This window comes from Alosa sapidissima, chromosome 12 (assembly GCF_018492685.1).
Source record: "Alosa sapidissima isolate fAloSap1 chromosome 12, fAloSap1.pri, whole genome shotgun sequence".
NCBI lineage: Eukaryota > Metazoa > Chordata > Actinopteri > Clupeiformes > Clupeidae > Alosa > Alosa sapidissima.
The window spans coordinates 9502652-9510692 of record NC_055968.1 but is presented as its reverse complement, the minus strand read 5'-3'; the positions used below and the strand labels follow the sequence as shown (position 1 = coordinate 9510692).

The window sequence follows — 8041 nt, the reverse complement described above, 5'->3', positions numbered from 1 at the left end:
ACAATTGGATGAGGCTATTTGCACCCCTGGTACAATTAGCAGTGTATGTTATTCGTACCCTGGTGCAATTAGAAGTGAATGCTATTCATACCTCGGTGCACCCAGCAATTAACCTGGCCTCTGCCTGCCTACGTACTTCCGCTCAATTTCTTTTCCCTACAGTACTCTGTCTTGAATAGGTTGATTCGCCCTCGTTTACTTCGGTAGTTGGGCAGCCGAACCAACCAGCGAACAGAGGGCGTCCCTGAGAGCGATTACGTTACACAGGCATGGTGTTTCAATTACTACGTCCCCGCCCCCGAAGCAGCTTGGAATACATCAACATAGGAAGCGAAAAGGGCTTATACAACTTTATACAACAATGGCTTTTATTATATAATGTGAATAAAAGGCGCAAATAAGGTCGGTGTGAGTTATTTTAGCTCGTTCTAGTTTAGCCTAGGCGAGTCGGATGAGAGAACGAGAGCAAACACAAACTGGTGGTGTGAGTGTGGAGTGTGGGAAAAAAAACTGAGGACTGCAGGATGGATCATTGCTGAGAAGTCGTCGGTAGCGGGCAACTCTTCGGGAGCGTTGCCCACCATCGATGGCAGTATTTTATCCCACTCTGCACAGCATAAACACTCCATTTCAGTCGGCATGGGTTGGCACACTCTCTCATCCGACTCGTTCTCTCATCCGACTCACCTTGTCTAGTCGCAACGTCCTCTCTTCCCAGATCCAAAGCTCGCAACTCCTCTTCAGTGAACTCAGGTTCAAAAAGGTATGGGTCTTGGATCTTGGTAGTCGAAGTCATCATCTTCGTCTATCGTGTAATCCTCCATATTCATCGCCATTAGAACTCTTAGAGAAAGCCCACCTGTCAGTGTCAGCCTAGTAGCAGAAAATTTGGTAGTCACTCTGGTATATTGCCGGAAGTTGAGGGTTTACAGATGCTGTGTGATGTCTTTGCGCCTGGCAGCGGTGCTTTGCCGGTGCTATGCCCGAAAATAGTTCCAAATCTAAATTGGTCTGGTAAATCCCTTCATGTTAATTTGCATTGACATTTGTACTCGATGTGAATGTACAGGTTACGAGAAATAATTATAAAAAATCTTGAGTTATTTGATTCACTTTTGCAACAACATGCTAGCTGGCATCTCCGGATTACAGCAACTACGCTAAGCTAAAGCTAACCGGGCCGTTTCTAGATTAGGACAATGGCTGGGTCGGCTATAAAACGCTTTGGCTCACTCATCCAACTCTAGGGACTGCGGGGAGTGACCCAATTTCACCTAGGGGTGGCGTATTCCTTTAAACATTTGAAGTAAAAAAAAATTGGTAGGCATGGCTCGAAATTAACTTTTTTTCTCAGTGTCCCGCAGCTGTCCCAAATTCTACTTGGCACCGTCCCAGACTTAAACACCAGTGTCCCAAATTCAAGTTCTTGTTTTTTCCCATTCTACATAATAAACAGCATAATAATCAGTAATTTGCATCACTTAATTAACTCGTTCTGGTCCACCATGTCAGTTCTGAACAATTTATTACAAACACCATTTTATTAACATTAATCATCTGCTGTTTCACACAACACTCATTTTCAGAGATTGCGCTTTTGGCTCTTTTTTGAGGTTGCACTAGACGTTCATTGTCCGTCATTTTGAGGACAGGGTTGTAAAACATTCCGTCAATAATCTATTTTCACTTGTCTTTAATTTCAATGTCAGTTTGGTGTGCTGTCATGGCCACAGATCTCAGTGAAAACAAAAGTAGAGTGGGAAATTACCACGAAGCTGTCAGATAGGCTACTCTCCTGCCACGCTCTCACCCTCTTGTGCACACTCAAATGCGTTCCCAATTAAATGAAGTAGCAAAACGTAGTTAGAACTGCTGCAACCATGTATCTCGATGTAACAAGCTGTTTTGACATTGTAAACGTTCTCTAAGAAGAGTGTAAAGCAGTTTGCAATAGGCTAGCCTAAAGTTAACCACAACGTCGTCTATTGCTGGAAAAAATAGCGAGCGGCCTATGATAACCTAATTAAATGCTCGGCAGGCCGGATTAAAGTGTGTGGCAGGCCGGATCTATGATAAACTAATAAATGCTCGGCGGGCCGGATTAAAGTGTGTGGTGGGCCACAGTTTGGACACCCCTAGTCTTAGAACTGCCACAGCGAAATGCTAATTTAAATAACTGTACCTTGCAACACTATCGTTTTGTCAAATCGCAGTTGCTAGGCTATTTAGCTCAGCATGATATTGGTGACGTTTGTCTGTCACTGACAGAAAACATGTTTTTTTTAGAACACCAGTGTAACCTTAGGCCTACACTATCAGTCAAAAATGTTCACAATGTCATGAAAACATAGGCCTATGCCATTTACCTGCCTGCTAGTTAGGTAAGTTTACCTCTATATCGCAAAGTGACCCATTAGGTCTACCGCCCGTGCCCTATTTTTGTGTCTGCCTATGAGTTAATAATAGTCATTTAACCAATACGGCGGATTCTTAAGGAAACGCAAGCATCCAGCCCATTTGGGTATCTTGCTATATTTGTACCAAAAATAACATTGTAGCCTGCAGTGATTTGAAGAGCAGTAGCCTAAACAGTGTTGCTGCGTGTACAAAACCGCTTCTTTACAGATCAGCTGCTTTTGCCACCTGCCCGTCACGCCAGGTAACATTTTTTATAATTTTATTCAGACGAGAAAGATACGTTTAGATTCCCATGTGAACAGTTTAGAAAAAAAGTACCTATTTTGAAATTTGCTTTGCCATTTTTTCTACTGTCCCAGAGTTGTCCCAGACACCATTCTATTGTGTCCCGGAAGCATTTTTTATGGTCCCCGGGACGTCGGGACATCGTTAATTTCGAGCGCTGTCGGTAGGGACCAAATTGGTCTTGACGGTGGGCCCTACTGAAGAAAAACACACAGAAAAGAAATCAGCAAAGCCCTACAGGTAGTGATATAGATGAGCACTTCAAACAAAAGCAAAAGGAGTACTGCAAAGGACTATAACATACAGTAGGTGTTCCAACCAACCCCGACTACATTCCTTTCACAGAACAACCTTCTGGATCCAAATCAGTCTGGGTTCAAAAGCGGCCACTCTACCGAAACAGCTCTGCTGTCTGTAACAGAAGCCTTTAAAGAAGCCAGGGTGACCGCTCGGTCATCAGTACTCATTCTGCTTGACTTATCGGCTGCCTTTGACACGGTTAATCACCGCATCCTTCTCTCTATACTAGCTAACATGGGAATCTCCGGTTCTGCTCACTCCTGGTTTGAATCCTACCTCACAGGACGCTCATTTAACGTATCATGGTTTGGTCAGCTATCTGCACCTCACCATCTCACCACAGGGGTCCCCCAGGGCTCAGTGCTGGGCCCCCTTCTCTTTGCTATCTACACCACCTCCTTGGGACAGATTATCCATTCGCATGGCTTCTCATACCACTGCTATGCAGACGACACACAGCTCTATCTGTCCTTTCTACCTGATGACCCCTTGGTTTCAGCACGGATCTCGGATTGCCTGCTGGTCCTCCCAGCTAAACCTACCATACACCATGACATCAACATCAAATTTTACTCCCTGTCTGTTTCACCTACCAGGACTGCAAGAAATCTAGGTGTTGTTCTCGACAACCAACTAAACTTCTCAGATCATGTTGCCTCAGTCGCCCGGTCATGCCATTTCGCACTCTACAACATATGGAAAATCAGGACTTCTGGTTCAGGCAATAGTCATCTCACGACTCGACTACTGTAACGCCCTCCTGACAGGTCTCCCAGCCTGCGCAGTGTAACCCCTTCAGATGATCCAGAACGCGGTGGCGCGCCTGGTCTACAACCAACCCAAAAGGGCACATGTTACCCCGTTGCTCATCCAGCTTCACTGGCTACCTATGGCGGCCCGCATCAAATTCAAGGCTCTAACCCTTGCCTACAAAGTAGTCTCCGGTTCTGCTCCCACCTACTTGAATACCCTCATACATACATACATACGCTACCTCCAGACCGCTGCGCTCCTCAGACGAACAACGGCTAGCTCTACCACCGGTACGCTCAGGCCAATCCAAACTTTTCTCATCTGTTGTTCCTCGTTGGTGGAACACACTGCCAGTTCCTACAAGGGCAGGGACATCCCTCTCCATTTTCAAAAAACTCCTGAAGACCCAGCTCTTTAGAGAACATCTCCTCTCATAGCACCACTCACAACAAGTCTTGCTGATCCTAGCACTCACCAGCCGTCTTAAACTGACACGTACCTGTTAAAAACAGCACTCACTGATGCACTTATTCTTACTGTACTCTACCGTTTTTTAAATTGTAAATTGTTGAGAATTGCTTTAAAACTTAAACTGTTTACCATGTTGTAAGTCGCTTTGGCTAAAAAAGCGTCAGCCAAATGTAATGTAATAATGTAATGTAATGTAACATGTGCCAACCAACCCCGTGCATGGGGCAGGTTGGCACACGTGCACAACACCATTTTAATCATATATAACTCAAAACAAGGGATCATTTGTTGGCATTGAATGTATACATTTTGTAGCTGAGATCCCAAGCTTTCAGTTAATCACAATTTGACCATTTCAACGCATTGTAAGACGATGCGTTGAAATGAAATATAAATATAACCAAGAGTGAAAAGTGTTCCAGCCAGCCCCGGTCTCCCGTTCTTAGGCCTGAGCGTCATAATCACACAATTTCTGTTAACTAACAAACTGATGGTTGTATGTATTCACTGAACAAAGATTATGAAAATAAAACACAACTTTTCCACCTGAAACTTAATTTGAACAGATATTAGTATCGAAACCTTTCAGAATTCTTCACTTTCTGCTGACGAAAAACGAATATCCGCCATGTTTTTTGTGCACACAAGCAACGTGTTTTTGTTGTTACGTCACAGGGTGTGAATAGATCAGCTGTGTGGCCAAGGCTATTTGTACCAGGGGTGCAAATAGACACCTCATAAACAATTTAGTGTTGCTTGAGAACCAGTATATATAGGCAAAAAAGAAGTAAATTGAAATGAATGAAAATAAATGAATTCATTAACCAATCATTGACCTCATATACACACATGCGGGGAAATCACAAAGTAAATCTGAGTTCCACAAGCACTGTTCAGTGTCTGTACTCAACAGAAAGGCCAAGGGTATACAGTTCAGAAGAATATATTATCCAGAAGCCAGAAAACAGTTCAGAAAAAAAAACTATCCAAACTCCAGTGGCAAATCCACAGGCACAGTCAAGTAAGTTTAGATGTTGCACAAGAATCCCAGCTCAGTACAGTTTTCACACAGACAACATCTCACAATGAGGCATAAAGAAAAGAGTCCTTAAAAAGCCTTTGGGTAATGGGTAAACAGTGTAGCCTACGGGAGTTAGTACTCGCACTACTCTGGGCTAGCTGGGAAGGTCTGGACTTGGTGTGGTCAGGATTCCCATGGGTCATGGGATTTCTGTAATATCATGGAATTTTTATAAAGTCTATTCCAGACATGGAAAAGCTTATATTTGTTGCAGTCATGGAATATCAGGGAATTTTGTTGTAGCAATTTTAAATTTACTTGCCAGAATACATTAATACAAATATATTTCCACACAGAATTGGTGTGTATCTGCTTGCTTGCTTGCTGTTTGCTTAAAAGAGGTTGTGGTTAGCCCAACTTTGTTAATTCAATGCCCATTTTTTTTCCACTCTAAAAAAGATTCTTGAACACTACAGTACGCAGCTGCTCTGAAATCTTTGGTCAGTATATTGTACCATGCATTATAGGTCATGGAAATTCAGGGGTTTTTTTGTCAGGGGAAAGTCATGGAATTTTGCATTTGATTTAGAGTTGGAACCTTGTGTGGTTGGCGTGCCTAATGGGACAGAGAAGAAAGAACCACAGACATATCCATTTATTCATGCCTATCCAAACCCCTGCTGCCACTTTAGCCATTCATCCCCTTCAAGTGTTTAACGTCCAAAATTCACAAAACATATAAAAATCGCAAATTAAAACCTGTCTACTATCTAATTTCCTCTTCCTAGATAACAGGCAAAGACATGTGTCCATCAACCCTTCCCTCACCTGTACTGACCATACCTGACAAAGGGTCTGAGCAAGCCCTTTACAAAATGCTTGTCGGCATGAAACCCCTCCACCTGACACTCGGCATGTCTCTCCCGTCTAACCTTTGTCTGAGAATGCCTCTGACAGGTTATCAGTCCTTTCAAACACAAAAAGAGGATCAGATAGGAGGAACAAGAGTGGGAGGGAAATGGATGTACATGTGGCTGCCCTCTTCCATCGTGGAGTGAAAGATCACCCAACCGGCTGGGTTATCAATCACCTGCAGGATGGGCAAAGTGGTGCTTCTGTTTTGACTCCGGTTCCCACTGCGCAAAGAAACCTATTTTGGACGTCCAATTTCAGGTGCAGATTGTAACGCCAGATAATGTCTTTTTTCCCGACGTCCATGACATTCACAGGACCTCTGTATAACGTCCAAAATAAGTTACATAGTCCTATTGAAGTCCAAATGGGGTCATGGTTAGACGTCAAAATAGCGGACCTAGTTTGCACATCATGCAATCTTCCAGAATCGGTCTTGGACCGACGGACGCAATAAAGACATGATCTGCATGTCCATCAAACGTCTAATGACTTCTGATGTTTAGTGGGTTATACTGCCTCAGTGCAGACTCAGTGATGGTTCTTGCAGAAAGAAAGGAAAGCAGACAGACAGACAAAAAAGAAAAACAGAAAGACCGAAAGAGAGAGAGAGAATAAAAAGCTGCTAACACATATATGTGAGTGGGTTGGCTTTACACATGCATTTATAGTACAAGGCCTTTTTGCCTTTGCACCTCCTGTCATGAGAGCAAGTGTCTTCGAGTGTCTTTGTGTGTCTTGATCCCTTCCTAATGCCTCACGATTTAACAGGCTTTACGTGTGGGCACTAATTAAGGGAGGTGTTTGTCTGACCCTGAAGGAAGGAGAGTAGATCTGTGTGTGTGTATGTGTGTGTGCACGTTTGTGTGCACAATTGCATGAGTGTGTGTGGATTTGGGGGAGGTGATGACATAGATTGCTGTGAGACTAGCTTAGGAGTGTGCTTTTTAATTAGGCCCCGCTGAAAAGAGCTTCCTCGTTTATGATTAATTAAAATGGCACTCACTCTTCTCTTCATCAGGGAGGACAAGCAATTAATGCAGGAGTTAACCATCTTTGCTGGTGGTGCATGTTTTAGGGTGGCAGATGAGCAATCAGTCCACACATCACACTCATCATACACACATTTAAAACCAGTCCACACACACACACACACACACACACACACACACACACACACACACACATGCAGACCCATTTACTAACCTTATTTCCCATTCAGCATATTTAAGATTTTATCTGAGACCCAGAGAGAGATGTGAGAAGAGTGTGGGGAACTGGTGGAGGACGGCGATGGGGCAGGTGATGTGTGGTGAGGCTCAGGCGATGGGGCAGGTGATGTGTGGTGGGGCTCAGGCGATGGGGCAGGTGATGTGTGGTGGGGCTCAGGCGATGGGGCAGGTGATGTGTGGTGGGGCTCAGGCGATGGGGCAGGTGATGTGTGGTGAGGCTCAGGCGATGGGGCAGGTGATGTGTGGTGGGGCTCAGGTGATTGGGCAGGTGATGTGTGGTGGGGCTCAGGTGATGGGGCAGGTGATGTGTGGTGGGGCTCAGGTGATGGGGCAGGTGATGTTTGGTGAGAATGGCGATGGGGCAGGTGATGTGTGGTGGGGCTCAGGTGATGGGGCAGGTGATGTTTGGTGAGAATGGCGATGGGGCAGGTGATGTGGTGAGGACGGCGATGGGGCAGGTGATGTGTGGTAAGCTCAGGCGATGGGGCAGGTGATGTGTGGTAAGCTCAGGCGATGGGGCAGGTGGGAGGAGGCATAAGGAGGTGGTGTAGCATGTGCTGTAGGAGATGTGTAGGCATTGAAGGTGCACAGTGGCATAATGCTCTGTATCTGGGCGCAGGCCTAGCAGGTGATGGAGCAGATTTGAGGT

General features: G+C 44.8%; 1 long non-coding RNA gene across 1 annotated transcript; it reads right to left on the bottom strand.

Moving 5' to 3' along the window:
• Positions 1-1160: 1160 nt before the first annotated feature.
• LOC121678014 lies at positions 1161-7175 on the bottom strand. Its single transcript, XR_006021132.1, has 3 exons — positions 7163-7175; positions 4695-4699; positions 1161-1274 (listed from the first exon to the last, which is right to left on the bottom strand). It is a non-coding gene; the product is annotated as an uncharacterized LOC121678014 (long non-coding RNA).
• Between the last annotated feature and the right edge of the window lie 866 nt (positions 7176-8041).